Below are 22,927 nucleotides of genomic sequence, written 5' to 3'. Positions count from 1 at the left end.
TGGTCAGATGATTGTGAGAAAAGCTTCACAAAACTGAAGACTAGGTTGACTACAACTCCTGTTTTGACTCTTCCAGAGGGTTTGGACGGTTATGTGATGCATCCAGAGTTGGCCTAGGTTGTGTGTTGATGCAACGAGGTAAGGTTATAACCTATGCTTCCAAACAACTTAAGATGCATGAGAAGAACTATCCAACTCATGACCTCGATCTTGCAGCAGTGGTGTTTGCACTCAAGATTTGGAGACACTACTTGTATGGTGTTCACGTAAATGTGTTCACTGACCATAAGAGCCATCAGTATGTGTTCACCCAGAGAGAGTTGAATCTTCGCTAGAGAAGATGGCTTGACTCCCTGAAGGATTATGACATGAGTGTGCATTACCATCCTGGTAAGGTAAATGTAGTAGCAGATGCCCTTAGCAGACTGTGTATGGGTAGTGTAACACATGTTAAGGAAGAAAGAAAAGAGCTAGCAAAGGATGTTCACAGGCTTTTAAGAGTTCATCTTATGAGCATATCAGATGGTGGTGTGACAGTTCATAATGGATTAGAATCTTCATCAGTAGTGGAGGTTAAGGAAAAGCAAGACAGTGATTCGAAATTGCTGGAACTCAACGGTGTAGTCCATCAACAAAGGGTTGACGTATTCTCCCAAGGGGGAGATGGTGTGCTTAGCTACCAGGGTTGATTATGTGTTCCTAATGTGGGCGAGTTGAGACAGTAGATTCTTGTAAAAGCCCATAACTCCAGGTATTCTATTCATCCAAGTGCCACTAGGATGTACCGTTATCTGCGGGAAGTCTTTTGGTGTAATAGCATGAAGAGGGATACAGATTTTGTGGCTAAGTGCCCCAAATGTCAGCAAGTGAAGGTAGAACATCAGAAACCAGGGGGTATGATTCAAGAGATCGACATTCCTACTTGGAAGTGGGAAGTGATCAACATGGATTTCATCACAGGTTTACCTCGTACTCGCACACAACATGACTCTATTCGAATGATAGTTGACAGAGTCATTAAGTCATCTCGCTTTTTGGTGGTCAAGACTACAGATTTGGCAGAGGACTATGCCAAGATATACATTAGTGAGATAGTCAGGTTGCATGGGGTTCTTTTGTCTATCATCTCAGATAGAGGTCCTCAGTTTACCTCTCATTTCTGGAAGTTATTTTAGAAAGGTCTTTGTACTAAGGGCCTTAGCACAACATTTCATCCACAGATGGATGGTAAGGCAGAGTCTACCATTCAGACCTTAGAGGATATGTTGATAGCTTCTGTGATCTAGTTCAAGGGTAGTTTGGATGGTCACTTTCCTCTTATTGAGTTCGCCTACAATATTAGCTACCATTCCAGTATTTAGATGGCCCCTTATGAGGCATTGTATGGGCGTATATGTAGATCTCATGTTGGTTGGTTTGAAGTAGGTGAAGCAGCCTTGATAGGGCCAGAGTCAGTCCATTATGTGATGGAGCTCATTAGAGATAGACTTAAGACAGCCTAGAGTCGCCAGAAGTCTTATACAGATGTAAGGAGAAGGGAACTAGAGCTCCAAGTTGATGATCGGGTTTTCTTGAAAGTGTCACCTATGAAAGGGGTGATGAGATTTGGCAAGAAAGGGAAGCTCAATCCTAGATATGTAGGCCCTGACAAGATTTTGAAAAGGATTGGTAAAGTGGCTTATGAATTAGAGTTGCCGGCAGAATTAGTAGCAATGTATCTAGTCTTTCACATTTCACTATTGAAGAAGTGTGTGGGTGATCCATCATCCGTAGTGCCATTAGAAAGTGTGGCCGTGAAAGATAGTCTTTCGTATGAGGATGTACCAGTTGAGATCCTTGATCATCAGGTTAGAAGATTGAGAAACAAAAAAGTCGCTTCAGTCAAGGTTTTGTGGAGGAGTCAATCCATAGAGGGGGCTATTTGGGAAGCAGAAGCAACCATGAAGTCTAAGTATCCTCATCTCTTTCCTTCCAATTCCAATCCAGCTTGAGGTATTAGTTCCTCTTCAGTTTTTCAGTTATTCATGCGCATATTCAGTTTTAATATCATGTTCCCTCAGTTTGTACTTACATTATCAGCGTATTTGCATGTTCTCGGAACTTAGTTCAGTCATAAATCAGTTTTAGTATTTTAGTGGTAGGGATTGCAGCCCTCTCCCTCCATGTCAGCTAGTTAATCTTCATTCGAGGACGAATGTTTTCAAGGGGGAGATAATGTAACACCCCGTATCCAAAAACTGACCTCAAAACAGATTTCCAGAAGTTGCAGGTACGACTCACAGTCGCCACCCACGGACCGTAAGATGACTCATGGCCCGTGCTGGTGGTCCGTGATTCACACCTGAAAACACCACTACAACTCTGTCAAAATATTTGGTTAAGGGTAGACCCACGGCAAAACTGATGGATCGTAGGTCAGACCACGGTCTGTGGTCCACGGCTGTAGGTCAGACTCCCAAATTTCAGCCTCCAGTAGTGATCGATGAATGACCAGCACGGACCATCATTCGATCGACGGTCCGTCTGTCCCGTCCGTCAGTCACTACGACAACAATTAAGTAGGGGGTCTTTTGGTCTTTTCCCTATTCATTTGACCCCTAAACTACATCGTTTAGACCCTAAATTATGAGGTTTTCGGCAATTTAAGCCTAGAAACATAACTAAAACTTATCAAAGTCAAATCATTAATCAAACTTAGAAAAAATTATAGCGTAAGAGGAGAAAAGTGGTCAAGAACCCTAGTTTAAGAACATAGAAAGATTCAATCAGTTCCAGCCCGAAATCAAAAGATTTCTCCTTGGAATTCGTCACCAGGTATGTGGGATTACACTAGTGGGTTCCTTTCTCCCATTAGGTCCCTAGATTTCAGTTAGATTTTTGATTCCCTATTATTAACTAGACCTAGGGTTTCTAGAACATCAGCAGATTATCATGAATTAGTTATTTATATGTTCCATATCAGATTATCATGTTATTACTTTGTTTCTTGCATGAATTTTAGAACCCTAGCTTTGTAGTTTTTTAGTTCTTGAAATACAAATGATAGGTTAGATATTTCAGCATTTCAGATATACATGCCTCAGTTTGAATGAGTCATTATCAGTATATAAATGTGCATTCTCAATTTGCATGTCAGTTTTGCGCTATCCGGTATATTTCAGTAAATCAGTCATAATGTGTTAATCATGTAATCTATTAGGAGTAGCATAATATCGAGTTGGACTAGCGTCAGTCACCCATATAGTCGCAGAACTACGAGCCACGTAGGTTGTCATTTTAGTGTTCACGCCAGCATGCCTCTACACCTTTGGCCAGGTGTATTGGGTCCTCTCGATGGGGCGTATACATCGGACTCCACATTTAGCTCATGTGGTTTTATTATCGGTTATTCGTAGCTCCCACAGTTCAGTCAAACTCCATTGCATTGACCACATTTCAGTATAGTCAGTAGTCAGTCTTAGCATGTTATGATTTGGTCATTGCATTTAGTTACATCAGTGTTCAGTATCTACATCATGTTCAGATTATACTCTTGCTTTATTGCCTGTTCAGTTATATGTTTATTTCAGCTTTACTCTATCCCGCATGCTCAGTACCTTTCATGTACTAACGCATACTCTGCGCTACATCTCCTCGTGATGTAGGTTCAGGTTCTCATCATCCATATCACGCTTAGATCGGTCCCAATCTCCAGTTCAGCAGCATCAGTGGTGAGTCCTTATTCTTCGAAGACAATAGGCATGTTATGTTTTCAGTATTTCAGTCTTTTAGTTTCAGTTTTGCTAGACTTCGCTGGGGCATGTCCTAGTACTTCTAGTCAGCTAGAGGCTATTTTCAGACATAGTTAAATTCAGATTACTATTTGAGTTTGTTGTTTCTTTTGTATTAAACTCTCATATTTGATATTCAGTTTTAGTATGTGGGTGTTTCCCATCATTTCAACTTTACTTATTATTATCTTCCGCGTCAGTTTTATTTCTCAGTTTATCTTTAGTATTCTCATAATTATGCCTTCAGGGTTAGCTTGGGGTCACTTGTGATCCTTGGTCCTGTGTTCGCGTCTTGGGGGTTGCTTAGGCCATGACAACCTTGCCTGTTCTTAGGGCTCTCTTTCATGAAGTGACCCTCTTGTCCACACTTGAAACAACATGTGGAGCTATCGCGACATTTACCTAGGTGGGTCCTACCACACTTAGCACATATAGCAGCCTAGTACCTCGTTGTTCGCAGGTCTAGTTATGAAGTGTTGTGAATTCTGACTATGTTACTCACCTTTGTTTCTAGGTACAGGTGCACTAGAAAATGATGGAGCATGTCCCTTTTGCTTTTGCAGAAAGGACGAACGGTTCACATTACTTCTTTGTTGCCCGAACTCATTTCCTGTCTTTGCTTTCTTGTTTCTAAACTCTTTCTTATCCCTAAACTTCTCTTCCTGAACCTGCTGCACATAGACTAGCAACCTCTATATATCCATGTCCCCTATTAGCAATGCAGCCTTACCTTCCTTACTCAACAGACTAGATAGCCTAGCAACAAACAAACTCATTCTACTCCTCATATCCGCAACCATATACGGAGCATAACGGGATAGTTGGGTGAACTTCAACCCATACTCATGAACGCTCAAAGAATCCGGCTTAAGTGTGAGGAAATCTCGTACCTTAGTCTCTTTCAGTTCTCGGGGAAAGAAACGCCCCAAAAAGGCCTCCTCAAAACAAGCCCAACTCGCACGTGGTGCTCCTTCAGCTCTACCCTTCTTCTATTAGTCAAACCAAGTCCTAGCAACATTATTCTGTTCATATGCAGTTAGTTCAACTCGCTCAGTATCGGCAACGTGCATGACTTCAAACACCTTTTGCAACTCCTTAATAAAATTCTTTGGGTCCTCAGTAGTTCTTGAACCAGTGAAACTTGGAGGATTCATCCTCAAGAACTCACAAATCCTTGAAGTATCATTTCCTTCCTGTCGGTTCTCTCTCTGCCCAGCTTGGTTGGTCACAACTTGACTCAACATTCTTATCATGTCGGTTCTCTCTCTGCCCAGCTTGGTTGGTCACATCTTGACTTAACATTCTTATCGCTTCCCTGAACTCAACATTGGTAATTTCTCCATGGGGTTGCATTTCATGTCCATAGGGTATCCCTTGCTCCTCAACATTATGCCTAGCAGGACGACCTATGAAAGCACTTCGTGGAGGCATGATTAACTGAAACACAAGCATAAGCACGAATTAGAAGAAACTTTTTATAGATCAAACTCTAACGCGCAAAATGAGTGTGAAAGAACTGAGATAATTTCCTAAGTGTTGCGGCCTCCTAATTATAGATGTGGCGCGCTTCACACCGATAACTAGGACTTTACCAACACGACTTCATAGACTCCCTAGGACTCTTGAATTCTGTGCTCTGATAACAAGGTTTTCACGCCCCGAGACTACACCCCGGACGTGGCTGGCACTCGAGAACCATTGTTGTCCCCAAGCGAACCCTTGGCCTGACTTAATTACTCAGCGGAAGAATCTAAGCATTATTACAATTATCAAATACAGTTCTACTCAATTGTTTAATAAAGTAACTTAGAATGTTTAAAGGTCAAACATTCTACTTGGCCAAAATGACAACTCAAGTCTTAACATATAAAATAATAATGTAAAGAAAATGTAACTACGTACTAACTATCTATGAAGCCTCTAAAACAAGGAGGGATGTCGGGACAAGACCCCCGATCATCCTAATAACTAAAGTACTAAAGCAAATGATAAAAGGAACCCTCCGGAAAGCAAGGAGGCTCACCAAGAGACTCTGAGTGCTCAATTAGTTCAACGATAATATAAGCTTGATAGGAACACTTACCTTGGGTTTACTCAACTCATGAATAACTCAACTCAATGCAAAGTAAAATTAACAATAAAGGTGCATTTTATACAAAGCATTTAAAATAGTAAATGACAACTCAATGTATTTAAAGAAATACAATAACAACTCAATTACATAAGAGTAATATAAAACTGTGGGAGATTCTCTAACCGACAACCACCACTATAAGCCTAAGTGATGATACAACGTCTTGCCCACGCTGCTAGAACTGTCCTATACTTTGCCATCATATAGAATGCCTTAACTAAGTGGATCCACTAGTCTATCCTAAAATTCACTTAAGGAATCATCTAAAAAGCATAATCCTTTACTACCAATGATGGCTACATGGTTTATGGAGACTAGAGTTATTATGAACTCACATCCCTATATCGGTACTCAATACTACTCCCAAAATATACTTATGTCATAAGGTTTTAAAACAAAGCTTCTTTGTTTGGTTTGAGATAATTACTCAAAACTTAGCTTAAAAGTTCTCTTGGAAATCGGTGTTTCCCTTCTTGCTCAAATGTGAAAACATTTTTAACTCTTGGGAATACTTTGTTCCTATATAATCTTTGAAGAAATGAACTTTACTCCTACTTTTTCCTCAACTCAAAAATTAAGTCTTAAAACAAAGTTAAATCATTTGTGAACGACTTTTGAAATACTTTATAAACTTCTCTTGACTTGACTCTTAACTTCTAGACTTGACTCTTAACTTTCCTTGAATTTGAATTTATTGATTTAAGGATTGTGATTTGTGATAGGATGGATCTCATGATGTTTAGGAGTGTTTTTAGATAGTTAAATATGAGAAAAGATCAAGAAATCACTGTCTGAAAGAGAGTTCGTGATGCGGAGATACATTTAATTATTTGGTCGCGAAATAAATTTTTGAGGCGGAACGGTCCGTGACGCAAAGAAAAATTTTGTGAAACTATGGGGCAGGTCCGCGACGCGGACTGGGGCACCTTATTTTCCTGATTTTTCCTTCTTCGTTTTTTGACCCCAAATCGCCTATAATCAATCTTTTTCTCCATCGCTCGTTAGTTTCAAATACCTAGTACATGAACATAAGGATTCCAAAAAGTGCTTCCTGGGTTGTGAGGAAGGTACTGGAATCTAGAGATCAGTTAATAAACAGACTAGGCAACCATGGGACAATTCAACAACAACTTGGTAAAGCCCAATTTGGGGATATATTTTCAATCCAAAAGATGTATGTAAATTTAATGCATGCTCATCCCAAAGTAACCTGGAAACATCCTGCATTACATCTAAAGATACATCCTAGATATAAATCCATTATATGGTTGGCTATACAAAAATGACTAGCAACAGTCGAGAGATTGTAGAAATTTGGAATCATTGCCCCCCCTGATTGTCTCTTCTGTAGCCAACACTTAGAAACATTCTCGCATTTATTCTTTGAATGTAGTGTGGCAAAGAAGATATGGAATTGTATGCTACAATGGTTGGGCCACAACAGACAAATACAAGACTGGGAGACTGAAGTGAATTGGAATTAAGCAAACTCAGCAGAGTTGGAAAGATAATTCAAACATCTTTGCTACGTTATATGGAATCACACAACTAATCCTGAGCTAGGAGTTATGGTCGTTTGAAGTTGACCAAAACTCATACTTAACTTAATTTAGCCAATTTTTCCAGATTTTTCATTCTTTCCAAAAATGACTCTTTCTAATTCTAGCTCTTTCTAGTTGCGGTGTGTTATAGACATGATACTAGATGATTAGAATTCATTAGAAGTGTACTAAAAGTACGAAATAGGAATAAAATGTCAAACTAAGGTTGAAAATTAAAAATATTCTAATGGGATAACTCATGATGATTCTATGAAAGGCCTAGGAAAATTATAACACACGTAAAAAATCATATGAAAATCGCATATAATCCAACATTACAAATCCAACTCATCATTTGATCCTATTGTGAGAAGACAAAAGTCTTGACACGAAAGAAGGACAAGAGCAATGTAAAATCCATCACATTTTAAATTTGAATTACGTGATCAATTGCATAACTAAAGTGTCATCAATGAGGAATTATGTCACTTCATTTATATTACGACATGATAATATATAATAAGTATTATTTAGATATATGCTAAAATGACAAAATAGGAATAAAGCATCATGGGGAGATTAAAAATTAAAAAGTATGTACTGGATTGCTCATGATCATCATGTGACTTCCTTGTGAAAAGATATTAAAAGGCCTAGGCAAAGTATAATAAACCTAAACAAATCATGTGAGAATCGCATAAAATCCAACATGACGTATCCAAAGAGATCATGATTTGAGCATGTTGCGAGAAGACTAAAGTCTAGTCACGAGAGAAGGACATGGAAAATTATATTATGACCAATCATGAAAATATCGGGAAAAACATACTCAGTCAGGTCAATAGGCATCACAATGCTAAAACCATCACAAAAAGGCCACCTTGGTCAGGCCCAAATTTGGGCTCGTGTCGAAAGAGAATCATAATGGTTTCCTAACTATAAATAAAAGAGATCCTACTTGAATGGCTTACAATTGCAACAACGAAAATCACCACCTCTCTGTTCCCCCATCTAATCTACCATAGAGGTCAATGATAGACAATAAATCCTCCACCCCTCCCCACCACCACCACCACCAGAATTCTTTTTCTTTTGTTGATGTAATAGAGCTATGAAGATATAGATTTGGTGCATTAGATTTTCAACGTTAAAAGATATTTGGATCAAGAGGAAATACTTATCTCTACTAATTGAGGTATGTTATTTATGATAACTAAAATATTTACAATTCATTTTAGGACTAGCAAACTTTATGGCAACTTCTGACTTATGACTAGCATAAATGAATTGTAAATAAAATCAAATTATCATAAATAACATACCTCAATTAGTAGAGATAATTATATCCTTCTTTATCTATATCTCTTTTAACGTTGAAAATCTCATGCGTCAATTCCAAATCTTCCTATCTCTATTACATCAATAGAAGAAAAGGAATTCTGGTAGTGGTGATGAGGATATATTTGTCTATCATTGTCCTCTATGGTAGATTTAACGGGGGAACTCAAAGGTGGTGGTTTTCATTTCGGAATATATAGGCAATTTGAGTAGGCTCGCTTATTAATAATTAGGAAACTCTAGTGATTCTCTCTCAACACGAGCCCAAATTTGTGTCCGACTAAGTTGGTCATCTTGTGATGGGCTTCCCATTGTGAGGTCCATTGACCTGCTAGGTAAGTTTTTCATAGTATTTTAATGATTGGTTTGAATATACTTTTACATGCCCTTCTGTTGTGGCTACACTTTTGTCTTCTCACAATATACCTATATGCACGTGTATTTGGAATTAATTTTATCATGTTGCTTCTCACATATATCTCTTTAACAATGTTATCCATATATATATATATATACTTGTTTATAAACACTGAACAACTAAGTTTTCCTTTACATCTTTCTACTAAGTTATGTTTTTTAACTAGTGTCTATAAAAAATAACCTCTTTGTACCTAATGGTAGGAATGTTGGTCCAAATCCAACCACAACAAATGAGGCAGAGGTTGCACAAGGTAATGCTCATATATAGATTAGCTTAATAAAAGTGATACAATGTGTGGTATTAGTATCTTTTGATATCATATTTGACTCTAGAATGAAAAATGTTTAATGTCTAATGTTATACATAGAACTTATGTTTGACCGAAATCAATATAGAGATTGTATGGCTCTACTATTACATGGCATATCCATACCAAAACATAGGATTATCTTACTTTAAAATACATATTTAAGGTACCTACAAAAAATGAACCAATATGAAGTAATCTGCCCAAACGAAACTACCCCCACGTTAACAGACGAACTTTAGGTAAGTAACCAGTTACGTAATGAGAAATTATATTGTTAAAAACTTGAAACAAAGTACATCAAGACCACATCATTGAGAATCTAAAAAAAAGTTGTTTACGATTAACTTTAACTCCAAGTTGCAATAGAGCTCATTGATATTCCTCTTTAATCAAAACAAACTTGATTAATTTTATTCAATCTCTTTTTTGTAGAAATACAAAGAGATGCAACTTACAAGTAGAATGCACTTCTAAATAAATTCCGTTGTTTCATGAAAACAATTTGATGCAACAAAATTAAACTAATAAAACTACCAAAATGAGGGCTACATATTAAACCCAGTAGAAGAAGGCTCATCGAAGCTTCAACGAGAAATTAAAAAAACACTTGTAATAATAAGGCTTAGAAAGAAAGTAATCGCACAGCAAAATATTGACAAAAAGGTGCAAAATAGTAGGATAAACAAGAAATCAGATTCAAACTATATCAACATCAAAATGGAAAAAAATACTACCTGATGACCAAATTGATTCATAAACAAGCTTGGATATGCAAAAGAAAGATAAAATCTTCAGCTACATGTTCTGTTTCCACACTTTAACTCCGGCAGCCCAAAGATCCAGATCGCACCAGTGTTAGAATAGCAACAATTTTTTCTATCTAGAATAGGGTTTTTTCTCACTTTATTTTTCATTTTTAGAAATAGCGTTCTTTCCCCTTTTACTTTCATTTTGTAAGCTTTTCTAATTAATAAAATAAACAAAATAGTCTATATGGCCTTATTTTCTAAAGAACAAATAATTTGTCGGAGCGGAAATTGTTTTTGGATAAAAGAGACAACAAAAGGAGCTAAAAAGAGATTAAATATTTTTAATATCATTGTTTATTTTTATTAAGTAAAATATTGATGACTTAGTTTTTTTAATAGGCACGCGATTTTTTTCTCAATTATAAAATTTATATTATGATTTATTTTTAATTAGTTAAATATAGATTTCTTAATGAAAACAATAAATATGATCATTTGTTAGACGACGAGGGAATATGCATCACCTATTACATCAATAGAAGAAAAGACATTTTGGTGGTGATTGTGTGTGAGGGGGGGGGGGGATTTATTGTATATTGTTGTCCTCAATGATAGATTAGATGGGGGACTTCAGATGTGGTCTTTTTTGTTGCGACAGGTGTAAGAAATCTAAGGAGGCTCTCGTATTAATAGTTAGGAAACCCTAGTGATTATCTCTCAACACGAGCCCAAATCGGTGCTTGACTAAGTTGGTCTTCTTGTGATGGGCATCCCATTGTGAGGCCCATTTACCAGCATAGGTAACTTTTTTCACAATATTTTCATGATTGGTTAGAACATATTTGTCAAACCCCAAACTCGAGGGGCGCAACTGGCTCCTAATACCAAAACTCAGGCCCGAGCCGACCCTGGTGAACCATTTGCTACTAGCGCATGGCAGCCACATGCAATCAAGAAAACAAACAAGTATATCTCGGCTTAAAACTAAGCCATCGGCCGGCAAGGCCCCTGTCAACTGATCTATAAAAGAAACAGCTAATCCCAGGAGATCATATAAATGAATAGCCAACTAGCACAGAAGTCCTGATTGGGCCGTCGAGGTCACCATGATATCTATACCAAAACTAAAAGTAGGTATATATCAATACAATACATCAAATAGCTCACAAGCTTCAGCAAACCAACAACATAGGCCAGTATGGCCATAACGTAGCTATATACACCCCATACTAGTCTGCAAGCCTCTAAGAGTAGTAAAGATTAGCGAGACAAGGCCCCAGCCTACCCATAAAGATATATACAACAAAAGGTACAAACCTCCCAACTCTGGTAGCTCCGGAGGAAAGGGGCTAGCCAATCGGATAAAAGTCAATCCTGCTGCTGAGGAGGTCTACTCAATCGTCTGTCAGGACCTGCATGCATGAATGCAGCGCCCCCAAGGAAATGGGGTGTCAGTACAAAATAATGTACAGAGTATGAAAGGCAATAGACTATGATGAGGTATCCTGATATACTGGAATAATTTGATAAATAAATCAAGGATAAGATAAGTGTATTGACCTGCTCCTAAATCTAAACTTATCAAAAATAATAAAACAACAACCTAACCAAGCCCCCATAAGCTCGGCAGGTACAAACAGCACACAAGACCACCTACTTAGGCCCCCATAAGCCCGGAAGGTGCCAATAAACCTATATACCCCTATTGATAGTCCCCTAGTCCCGTAGGTAGTCATATAGCCCTCTTAGGCATTAATATAGCCTTGTAGGCAACACATAGCTCTCTTAGGCATCAACATAGCCTTCTTAGGCGCCAATATATCCCTGTAGGCAACTCATAGCCCTTCTAGTCATCAATATAGCCCCGTAAGAAACTCATAGCCCTTTTTAGGCATACATATAGCCCTGTAGGTAGAACATAACCCTTCTAGGCCTAGATCACATTCATGCAGCTAACCACAATAGCCCCAAGGGAAACAATAACAATCCAATCGCTAAAAGCAAACAATTTAGTTATAAGCAACCTATACAAATGGCCTCTAAGTCGTGTCCAACATAGGGACGCTACTAACTGAATAAGAATCCCGACAAGGGAGGATTATATCAACTAGATCAGCCAACAATCAACAATCAAGGCTACAAGTATATCAAGGATAACAACCCAAATACATTGCTTCTAATCTTTAAGGAAACATGCCGTAAGTAGGGAATAGCCTTAATATACCTTTTTCGCTGAATTCACGTGTCCTAATAACTTTAATCACAACCCCCCTTGATACTAAAACAAGGCAGGATCATAATCAACACAAAACAATAGAAGTTACAACGAAAATCTGATAAAAGATATGTATTTCCGTCGCAAATTTCTATTTGCGACTTATCAAAGCTAGAGTCGATGAAAGAAGGGTTTTACCTTGATTATACGTTTGTAATACACCTTAAAACTTTAAAATATGCCCAAACCCCTTTTGTCCACACACCAAAGTACGATATGCTAGGAAATCTATAAAACAAATTATACCATGTTGACGAGCTCAACGCGTAGAACAACTTTGGTCAAGGACTTAAGTCACGAAAATCAGTAACTTGGCTTGTCCTAGAAGTGGGTTTTGTAGCTTTTGTGAGTTTTCTGGTTCTTCACTAAGGAAAATGAAGGCAAAATGAAGAAAAGTTGAAGAATATGATATAAATAAAGTTCCACCGACCTAGGGGACCCACCTCACCTGTCTGCTTGCGTAGTCTTACAAAAATGTGAATATCTCTCCATTCTGAAGTCGTATGAATGAACGGGTTGATGCATTGGAAACTACACTCATAGACCTTCGATTTCATAGGTTGCAGGGACCATAAATCTTCATAGATTGGGAGAAAACGTCCGAGACATTTGACCTAAATTTCAGACAAATCTTTAAAAAGGAATTTATTATAACTTTTGCCAACTTTTATTTTACCACTAACGTAACTTCAAAACTTGAGATACAACACTTGAACACTTAAAATATCACATAACACATCATTCTTAATTTATTACCCACCCTCTTGGTCTTTCCACGAAGATACGAGTCAATTTATACGTTTCAAAAAGTCGGGGTGCTACAATATTTTACATGTCCCTCTCTCGTGACTAGATTTTTGTCCTCTCACAATAGGATAAAATCATGATTCTTTTTGGATTGGTAATGTTGGATTATATGTGTTTCACACACAATTTTTTAAGGTGTACCATAATTCGCCTAAGTCTTTTAATACCTTCTCACAAGGAAGACACTAGATCATCTTGAGAAATCTCGATAGATTCTTTTTAATTTTGAATCTTCATATAATGCTTTATTCCTTTTTTTCATTTTAGTACACATCTAAATAATGCTAACCGTCTAGTATTATGTCGTAACATACATTATGTGACATTATTTCCTCATTGATGACACTTTAGTCACAAAATTGTACATGTAATTCAAATTCAAAATCGAATGAGTTTTATATTGCTCTTGTCCTTCTCTCGTGCCTAGACTTTTGTCTTCTTAGAGTGGGATCAAATCATGAGCTAGGTTGGTAAGGTTGGATCATATGTGACTCTGGCACGATTTTTTAAAGTATATTATAATTTGTTCATGGGATCATCATGAGCAATCCTGGTAGATTCTTTTCCTATTTTTTTATTGCAGTGTAATTCTACTATTATGAACCGTCTATTATCATGTAGTAACATACATCAAGTGACACTAATTCCTCATCGATTACACTTTGGTAACACAATTGGACATGTAATTAAAATTTAAAATGTGTACTAGTACTATTTTGACTCTCTCCGTAAAATTTTAAATAAAAACTTTGAACTATCTGGTAACTACAAGTATTTACTTGACGAATATTTATTAAATAATTAATATGGTTGATAGTTAATAGGCGAAGTTCATAGTTTATTTAATGCTCTTTACAACTTGGCACATGTATTGAAATAAGTTAGTGGGATTTTTTTTTTATATATTGATTTGAGTAGGAAAAAGAAAAGATAGAGGGGAAAGGGACGCCGCAAGACGAGAACGACTTCAGGTAACACAAATTCCAATCATACTAGTTTCCTTCTATACGCTTTTGTTGATTCTTAATATGAATAATGAGTATTTGGTATTGGGTGAAAAATAAACAGAGAGTTTGATAGGGTGGCTGGTAAATTTTATAGATGTGGATAAAATTTAAGTTTGATAGAAGGTTGATTTCAACAGGGGAGTAAATAATATTGGGGCCAAACATTGGAAGGCAATGTGATTATTTGGGGTTTAGAGAAAAGGTGGAGCTTGACCTGCAGTTTGTCATGGCCGGCACTGGTTACCAAACCAGTGGCCTCAATTTTAATTAATAATAATGGTTTGTCATATTATAAATATAGTTTTGAATATATTGGACCTAGGCTTGACCTATTGTAATATGGGTGTCTACGAACTTACTTTCTTATGAATATTGCATATTTGATAGATTGAGAATATTCAGAAGCTTTACGAAAGGAAATGGCGTAATCTTAAAGATCCGTGACACGTGTTCGACATTTAAGGTATGTTAAGACTTTCAGACTTTGTTGAACGATTATTTTCTAATAAAAGATTAAAAATGAAATAGAAAATGTGTAAGGGAGAAAGATGGGATTCTCGTACAAGTGGTATGATGGGCTTTGGTACGAGTACCGGTGTTATAAAGGGAAAGTTTGTTACTACAGAATGACAAATCTTAATCGGAGAATGCCAAAGCATATGGGCAATAGCTGATGTATTATTGACTTGATTTCTTTTGTATGATTGTAATTCTTTGTTGAACCAGTATATTTGTGATAGTTGAGGTGATTATATATCATATGGATATTTGATTGATTGAGATTCATCATCAACCCCCTTTATTGATAATATATTGTGCATATGCATTGACATAAGATTGAGTATAAGTTGGACACAGGGCGATTGTCTGTGCTGGAGATTGTGAGATGTTATGATTATAAGTTGTGCACGTGGAGATCTTCCGTGATCGGGATTATTTCATTTAATTATAGTGAGTTAATATCATCCACAAATACACGTGGAGATCATATGTGTAGGTACATATACCTCACAAGTCCCCCATGGGTCATTTACTCTCGATGTAATTCTGAGAAGTATCATGTATATGGTTGAGACACTACTTGGCATCCGAGGTATCTCATTTCATGGTGTTGCATTGTATTTGATATCGTTACATCCTTTATTCGTATTTGATTATGTGCTTACTAGGTGGTTGACATTATGTCACATTTGATTATCCCTAATTGATGAAATTTGACTAATAAGTATAATGTAGACTTATAAAATTAAAGAATGATTTTCTTATATACTCTTTTCACTACTTTCTCATCGTCAATCTATGATACATACTGATTACGCGTGGTTTCTTACTCATACTACACTTGTTGCACCTTTTTGTGGTGCAAATCTAATTTCGGATACGAGCGCATCTAGTGGAGATTTTTTAGTTTGAGCTTGGATTATCTTAGATTTATGGTGAGTTGCTTGATTGTTTGGCAGCCCACACCTCCCTCTATCTTGTTATTTATTCTGTTATTTATGTATTCAGACAAGATATTTCTTACATATAGGCTTTTCATATAGTTTCAGAGTTGCACTGTATTTTAGAAGCTCTTGTACTTATTAAACTAAAATCTTGGGTGGTATTTTAGTTTTTCGCACTTCATACTTATTAAAGCCATAGTGTTTGAGATATTCTACTTGTTGTTAATTTATTTTTATATTTTCACCTTATTTATTAATTAATTTGGTAAAACTAGTAGGCTAGCTTACCTATCAGTTTTAAACATAGGTTCCATCAGGACATGTGAATTTGGGTCGTCACGAATTGGTTTCAGAGAACTAGGTAAATTTGTCTCATAAGTAAAAGAGTAATGTCTAGTAGAGTTTTGCGGATCGGTATGATGACGTCCATACTAATCTTCGAGAGGCTATGAGATATTTAGGAAAGTTCTATCCTTTCATTCCTTATCGTGCGTACTTGACTTTGTTAAAATTTTATTCTTGTTCTCTTATTCTCTCACAAATGATGAGGACTCGTGTATTGGTGATCAAAGCTCAATATCTTGTACCTGTAACCATTACTAGGTTTATTGAATGAGGTAGATGCACGAGTGAGGTCACGTTAGAGACTGTGTTGCCCTACTTTTTTATAATAGGCCTATAATGACCACTGATGTGAAGAAAGTGATAGAAGGGGTCATGATCATGAATCGGCTGACCTATATTAGTATCTTTTGTGAGAATGCGTATGAATTTATATCACTTGCTATAAGGGGTTGCACGATCTTTGATTAGTGGAGTCCCATGGAGTAAACTACACATCGTTTTATAATATTATCCCTATCAAGTAATGACGGAGATATTACATTACTAGTAAGCCAACTAAGCTATCTCCACTCTCATGGACTCAATTTACTCAAGTTGTTTTTACCACACAATGAGAGGGAGTGTAAGAGGGATGAACTTGAGGGTTTGCAACAAGAGGATATGTCAGTCACTAAGTATGATGTTAAATTCTATGTCTTGGTTAGAGACGCTACAATGTAACTTTCTATAGAGGCCGAGACAGTGAAAATACCTCTCAAAGGGTTAATTATTTTATTTTCATGAGAGCTTCTCAAGTCGTTGCTTCTGGTGCTCAATATTGGAAAGTGATAGATATTTCCAAGGATTTAGAAATGAATCAACGTCAGGTATTTGAGCAGTGTGAGGGTAAGAGTGTGCGTCATTCAAGTTGGATAGGGTACGTGAGTCAGTTAATATTCATGTACATATTTTTACTTATGTTGGAGATATAATAGTGGTGGATCGAGTATATCGTTCGTGTGTAGTTACCTTGTAGGGATATAATACTAAAGTGGATTTGAAGACTTGTATATGATAGATTGTTTTATGTTATTCTTGAGATGAATTGGTTATCATCTTATCACGTAATTTTGAACTTCCATACAAAGATATTTACATATGCTCTGCCTGAAATTCTTATAGTATAGTGAAGAGGGCTTCTTAATGACAATCCAAAAAGGTTCAGATCATTTATTAGGGGTCATCGGTTGGTAGAGAGAGGATTTTGGTCTACATGGAACATGTTCGAAACACTAGTATGGATACTCATATGCTTGAGTTTATTCAGTTGGGGAGTGAATTTTTGGAGGTCTTTGGACAGATCACGTCTTCAACCTGGGTGTGATATTGTTTTTTGTACCAATTTCGAGCCAGACACTCAACTCATTTTTATTTTGCCATGTCGTATGGATTTGGTAGGATTAAAAAAGTTGAACGAGTAGTTGCATGATTTGTCAAACAAGGGATTCATTCGACCGAGTGTATCTCCTTTGGGTGCTCCAGTGTTATTTGTGAAGCATAAATGTGGATCTATGAGCATATGTATTGACTATAGGCAGTTGAACAAGGTTACCATCAGAAATATACGAGATACCTCAAATTGATGGTTTATTTTATCAGCTTCACGGTTCTTTAGTTTTCTCCAAGTTTTACTTGAGATACGGTTATCATCAATTGAAGGTTAGGAGAGATGATATCACTAAGACAACTTCTGAGACACGTTATGACCATTATGAGTTTCCAATAATGTATTTTTCGGTTGACTAATACCCCTAACAACTTTTATGGATTTCATGCATGGGGTGTTCTGGCTGTACTTGGATTCATTTGTTATTATCTTTATAGATGATATATTGATATACTCTCTGATTAAGGAGGATCACGAACATTATTTAAGGATTGTTCTTTAAAACATGAAGAAGATTAAACTGTATGCAAGATCTTGAAGTATGAGTTTTGGTTAGTTCAGTGGCATATTTTGAACATGTAGTGTTCAAGAAAGGTTTTATGATAGATTCCAAAAGGAGTGACGCATTTAGGAAATGGGTAAGGCCTTCGTCAATTTGGAGTACTTAGGCCTTGTTGGTAATTATAAATGATGTTCTTATTTATTGCATCTGCATTGACTAGATTGATCTAGAAGTAAGTGGTTTTTTAGTGGGTTGATGTATGTGAGGTGTGCTTCTTAAAGGCCAAGACCTTATTTACTACTACTCATATTTTTAATTTACCCATGGAATTTAAGGAATTTCATTTGATTGTGTTTCATTGCATTGCATCTCATTACATCCTTTATTCTCATTTGATTTTGTGCTTATTGGGTAGTTGGACATTATGTGATATTTGATTATCCCTAATTGATGAAATTGGATTGATAAGTATAATGTAGACTTGCAAAATTAAAGGATGATTTTCTTATATACTCCTATCACTACTTTTTCTTTGTCGGTCTATGATACATACTGGATACACGTGGTTTCATGGTCATACTACACTTGTTGCACCTTTTTCAGGTGCAGATCTAATTCCAAATACGAGCACATCTCATGGAGCTCTCTTTGTTCGAGCTTGGATTTTCTTGGAGTTGTGGGGAGCTGCTTGGCTATTCAGCAACCCACACCTCCCTATATCTTACCATTTATTATGTTGTTTTCACATTCAGAATAGATATTTCTTACGTTTAGGCTATTCATTTAGTTTCAGACGTGCACCATATTTTAGAAGCCCTCGTACTTATGACACCAAAAGCTTCGGTGGTGTTTTAGTTTTCCACAGTTCATACTTATGAAAGACTTAGCGTTTGAGATTCCTACTTGTCGTTTAGTTAATTAATTTGGTAAAACTAGCGGGTTGGCTTACCTATCGGTTGGAAACATAGGTTCCATCATCACATATGAATTTGGGTAGTTACATAAAATCTAATGGGTTGTACCTTGCTCTTGTCCTTCTCTCGTGCCTAGACTTTTGTCTTCTCTTACTATAGGTTAAATCATGAGCCTTCTTAGATTGCAATATTGAATTATATATTAAATTCTTGCATATTTTTGTACGCATATTATAATTTTCCTAGGCCATTTAATACCTTCTCAGGATGAAGATATGGGATAATCATGAGAAATCCTGATAGATTCTTTTTATTTATCAACCTTTACTTGACGTTGTATTCCTATTATGTCATTTTAGTACAATTCTAAATAGTACTAACCATCTATTATCATGTAGTAACATACATCATGTGACATTAATTCCTCATTGATGACACTTTAGTTACGCAATTTGACATGTGCTTAGTATTTAAAATCTAATGGGTTTTACATTGGTCTTGTTTTATCTTTCATCATAAATTCAAAATTGAAGAGTTTCAGGTTCATAGATTTTTTTAGTATATTTCGGAGATAACACTTAAGTACTCCATGAACTATACCTTAACTTCTAGCGACACACCTGAAATTAATATGATATCAGTCGTAGAATCAATAATGAGCAATGCAAAATAGAGAAAATCAAAATAGTAGGCATAGAAGCAAAACCTTAGTAATGATCTTACTGAGTGAAAATTGTATAACAAGAATTCCTCACTATTATAAACCTTACATTTTTTTAAGAACAAGAATTTTTGGAGAGGAGCTTGAAACCCTAGAATTTGCTCTACTTGAGGTTTGGTCTATGTTTGGGAGTAGAATAAGAGAGAAACTCAGAGAACTCCCATAATATCTTCCCCTATTAGATGTTAAAACAACGCAATTTAGACTTTGTAAAACCTCATATTAAAAAGGGAAAAGGTTACATGAATTGTAACTACTTTTTAGGTCTACGAGACCAATCTACGGTTCATGAAACTTTCTATGGGTCGTACAACAGTCTCGTGGAAAGGGGGAAAATAATTTTTGAAAAATCAAGTTTCTGAAGTTTTCTACGGCTCACTAGGACAGTCCGTCAAATGATCTACAAGCCATAGATGAGTCTCATAGGTAGGTCCCAAACTTAGTGAAATTTTGAGATCAAGGTTTATTTCTACGGTTGGGTTCTATGGACTGTTGAAAGATTTTAGCTCCTAAAATGCCCCACTCTAAACCCATTCTCCTAATTCCCCAAAACCCAACAAAGTTCATTCACCCAAATTCCCTCTCAACCAAAGGAAGAATAATAAGAAGTTAGGGTTCATTCAAGGATATCAATTCACCATTCATCTTAGGCTTTGAGTAGCAAGGTATGTGGGTATTCACTCATGGAGTTCGTTCCACCGTGTGGTCCCAAAGGTTTCAATTTCTCAATTCAATTTCAAATTGATCAAGTTAGGGTTTCAATTCAATCTTTATGAGTTCCCTTCAATGTATGATTTTATTGATTAATCCCTATCTTCTAACGCATGATTTTGAGTTTAATTTACATGAACCCATGAATGATCCACGATTTTGATTATGAAACCATAATTAAGCATATGAATTATGAATTCTGAATTTATGAAAATATGCATGCTTTTATGAAATTGATGTAAATGATTTGAGGATGTTTGATAGAAAAGTATCACTGTTATTGTGAAAGGTTTTCACAGATACTACTATGATCATAATTATGAAAGGTATTTCTCATATATGGATTCACATTGTTGAAAGGTTTTCTCATCTACGCTGAATTATGTTTAAAGAGTTATTCTATGTTTTGACTTTAAGATGTGGATTGGTATTTATCATTTCCTGGCCTTTGTTATATTGCTATTTGGTTTTTTATATATTCCATTGGGATTTTGACTTAGCACCGAGAGGGCATTGAGGTGGAGGCTCAAATAGGGTAGTATCTATTAGCAACCTCTAGCCCCAAACTATGTGTTCCCGTAGGAATGTCTTAAATGACCTAGCTAGTGGATCAACTTTAGCAAAAGATGATGTGCACTAAGTCTACCTTGGCAAGAAGAATCCCCTTCTTTCAGTATGAGGGATATACCGATATCCACGATATTGCTCTCACGGTCTTATTGTCGGGTAATACAAATATCCCACAAAATGATATATTATATTTATTTAAAGCTTTCTTAGGTCTATTATTTTTAATTCCTTGACCATGCTTTATGATTTTCACTTAGTTTCTTCTTTAAACTTTCAATTGTTCAAATGGTGGTCATACATTACATGTTTTAAGCTATTCATGCTACCATGCTTATTTATGCATATTACCCAACACTTAGTACATACCATGTACTAATGCATACTTGTGACTAAATTGTTTTATTAATGAAGTGTTCCACGCTCCCACCTCCCACACTCATGGCTAGTTGATCATTCTACTAGATTGAAGATTGGTCGAGTTCTCATGTTTCGAGGACCGTGACACTTTCATTTGTTTTATGTTTATTTTTTTGGATGATGTATGTGGTGTATGAGTTACGTCCCAATCACTCCTTTGACATTTAGATGGAGTTTTCAGACTATGTTAGAGTTCCACATTGTCAAACTCTTATATAATATAAGATTGCTATTTTTGAAATATTTACTTCTATTATATTGAATGATGTATGCTAAGTGGCTTGTGTAAGACCTTTTGGGGGTTCTATATGTCATGTTACACCTAGGGTATACTTTGGATTGTAACAAATTTGGTATTCAAAGCACAAGGTTTTTAAAGGTCCTAGGATCGAGTAGAGTTTTGTTCATGATTGTAAAGCACACTACATTTATGAATAGGAAGCTATATGTCACGCCCCGAGGCTACTCCCTTGACGTGACACGGGACCTAGGATCACGAGTTACCCCAAGCTAACCATGTGTCTTGCATATATCAAGCATACTGAGAATAACTCAATAAGACATGTACTCTGTGGAAGCTAAAACAATGGATAACTGAAAGTGGGGAAAAATCTAACTAGTCTGAATATATAAAATATAATGAATGTCTAGAGATGACTGAAACACCCCTTAACAACTCAAGCTACATCTACTACTATGTTTGAAAAAGCCTCTAACTGAGTTTTGTTGATGAGACAGGCCCCCAACTAACTCTAAAAAAACTGTAACTAAAAATAATGACTAAAACGAAAGCATGTCTATTGTCCTCAGAATATGAGGATTCACCACTGAAGCTACTGAATGCGGACCGAAAATTGATCTATGCGGGATCTGGATGCTAAGTGCCTGAATCTACATCATGAAAGGATGTAGCACAGAGTATGCGTCAGTACATGGAATGTACTGAGCATGATGGATATAGATACTAAGCTGAACAAATATATATAAGTTGAACAAAGCATAACTGAGCAATGACATAAACTGAGCAAAAATGTAAATACTAAAACACATTTGAAAAGCTAAGCTGAATGCAATGACAAAGTACAAATCATGAAAATAACATGTTGAACTGAATGATCAAGTATATACTGAAAGCCTGGTCAAATGCACTAATAGTCTTACTGTAGGAGCTACTATTAACTGACATAAACCGTGTGAGCTAACCATGGAGTCTGATGTATATGCCCATCGAGAGGACCTAATATACCTTGCCAGGGGTATAAAGGCATGACAGGTGTGATCACCAAATCTGATGCCTAATAGAGGGGACTTATAATCCTATTTGGGCACATAGTTCTGGGACTATGAGGATACGCTGAACCCTAGTTACACTGGGTGGAGTTGGAAAGAGTATTCAATTATCTTTAATTTGATAGGTCATAACCCACCTAATTTATTTTGTGCTAAAAGATATGAACATTTAAAGTTGACCCAACAACCATTTTCCTCCAAATGGCTGTTGACCCTTACCTACGGTCCATAGGT

The sequence above is a fragment of the Solanum tuberosum genome, unplaced genomic scaffold (assembly GCF_000226075.1).
Source record: "Solanum tuberosum cultivar DM 1-3 516 R44 unplaced genomic scaffold, SolTub_3.0 scf00045, whole genome shotgun sequence".
Lineage (NCBI taxonomy): Eukaryota > Viridiplantae > Streptophyta > Magnoliopsida > Solanales > Solanaceae > Solanum > Solanum tuberosum.
Note: the sequence above shows the minus strand (reverse complement) of the source record.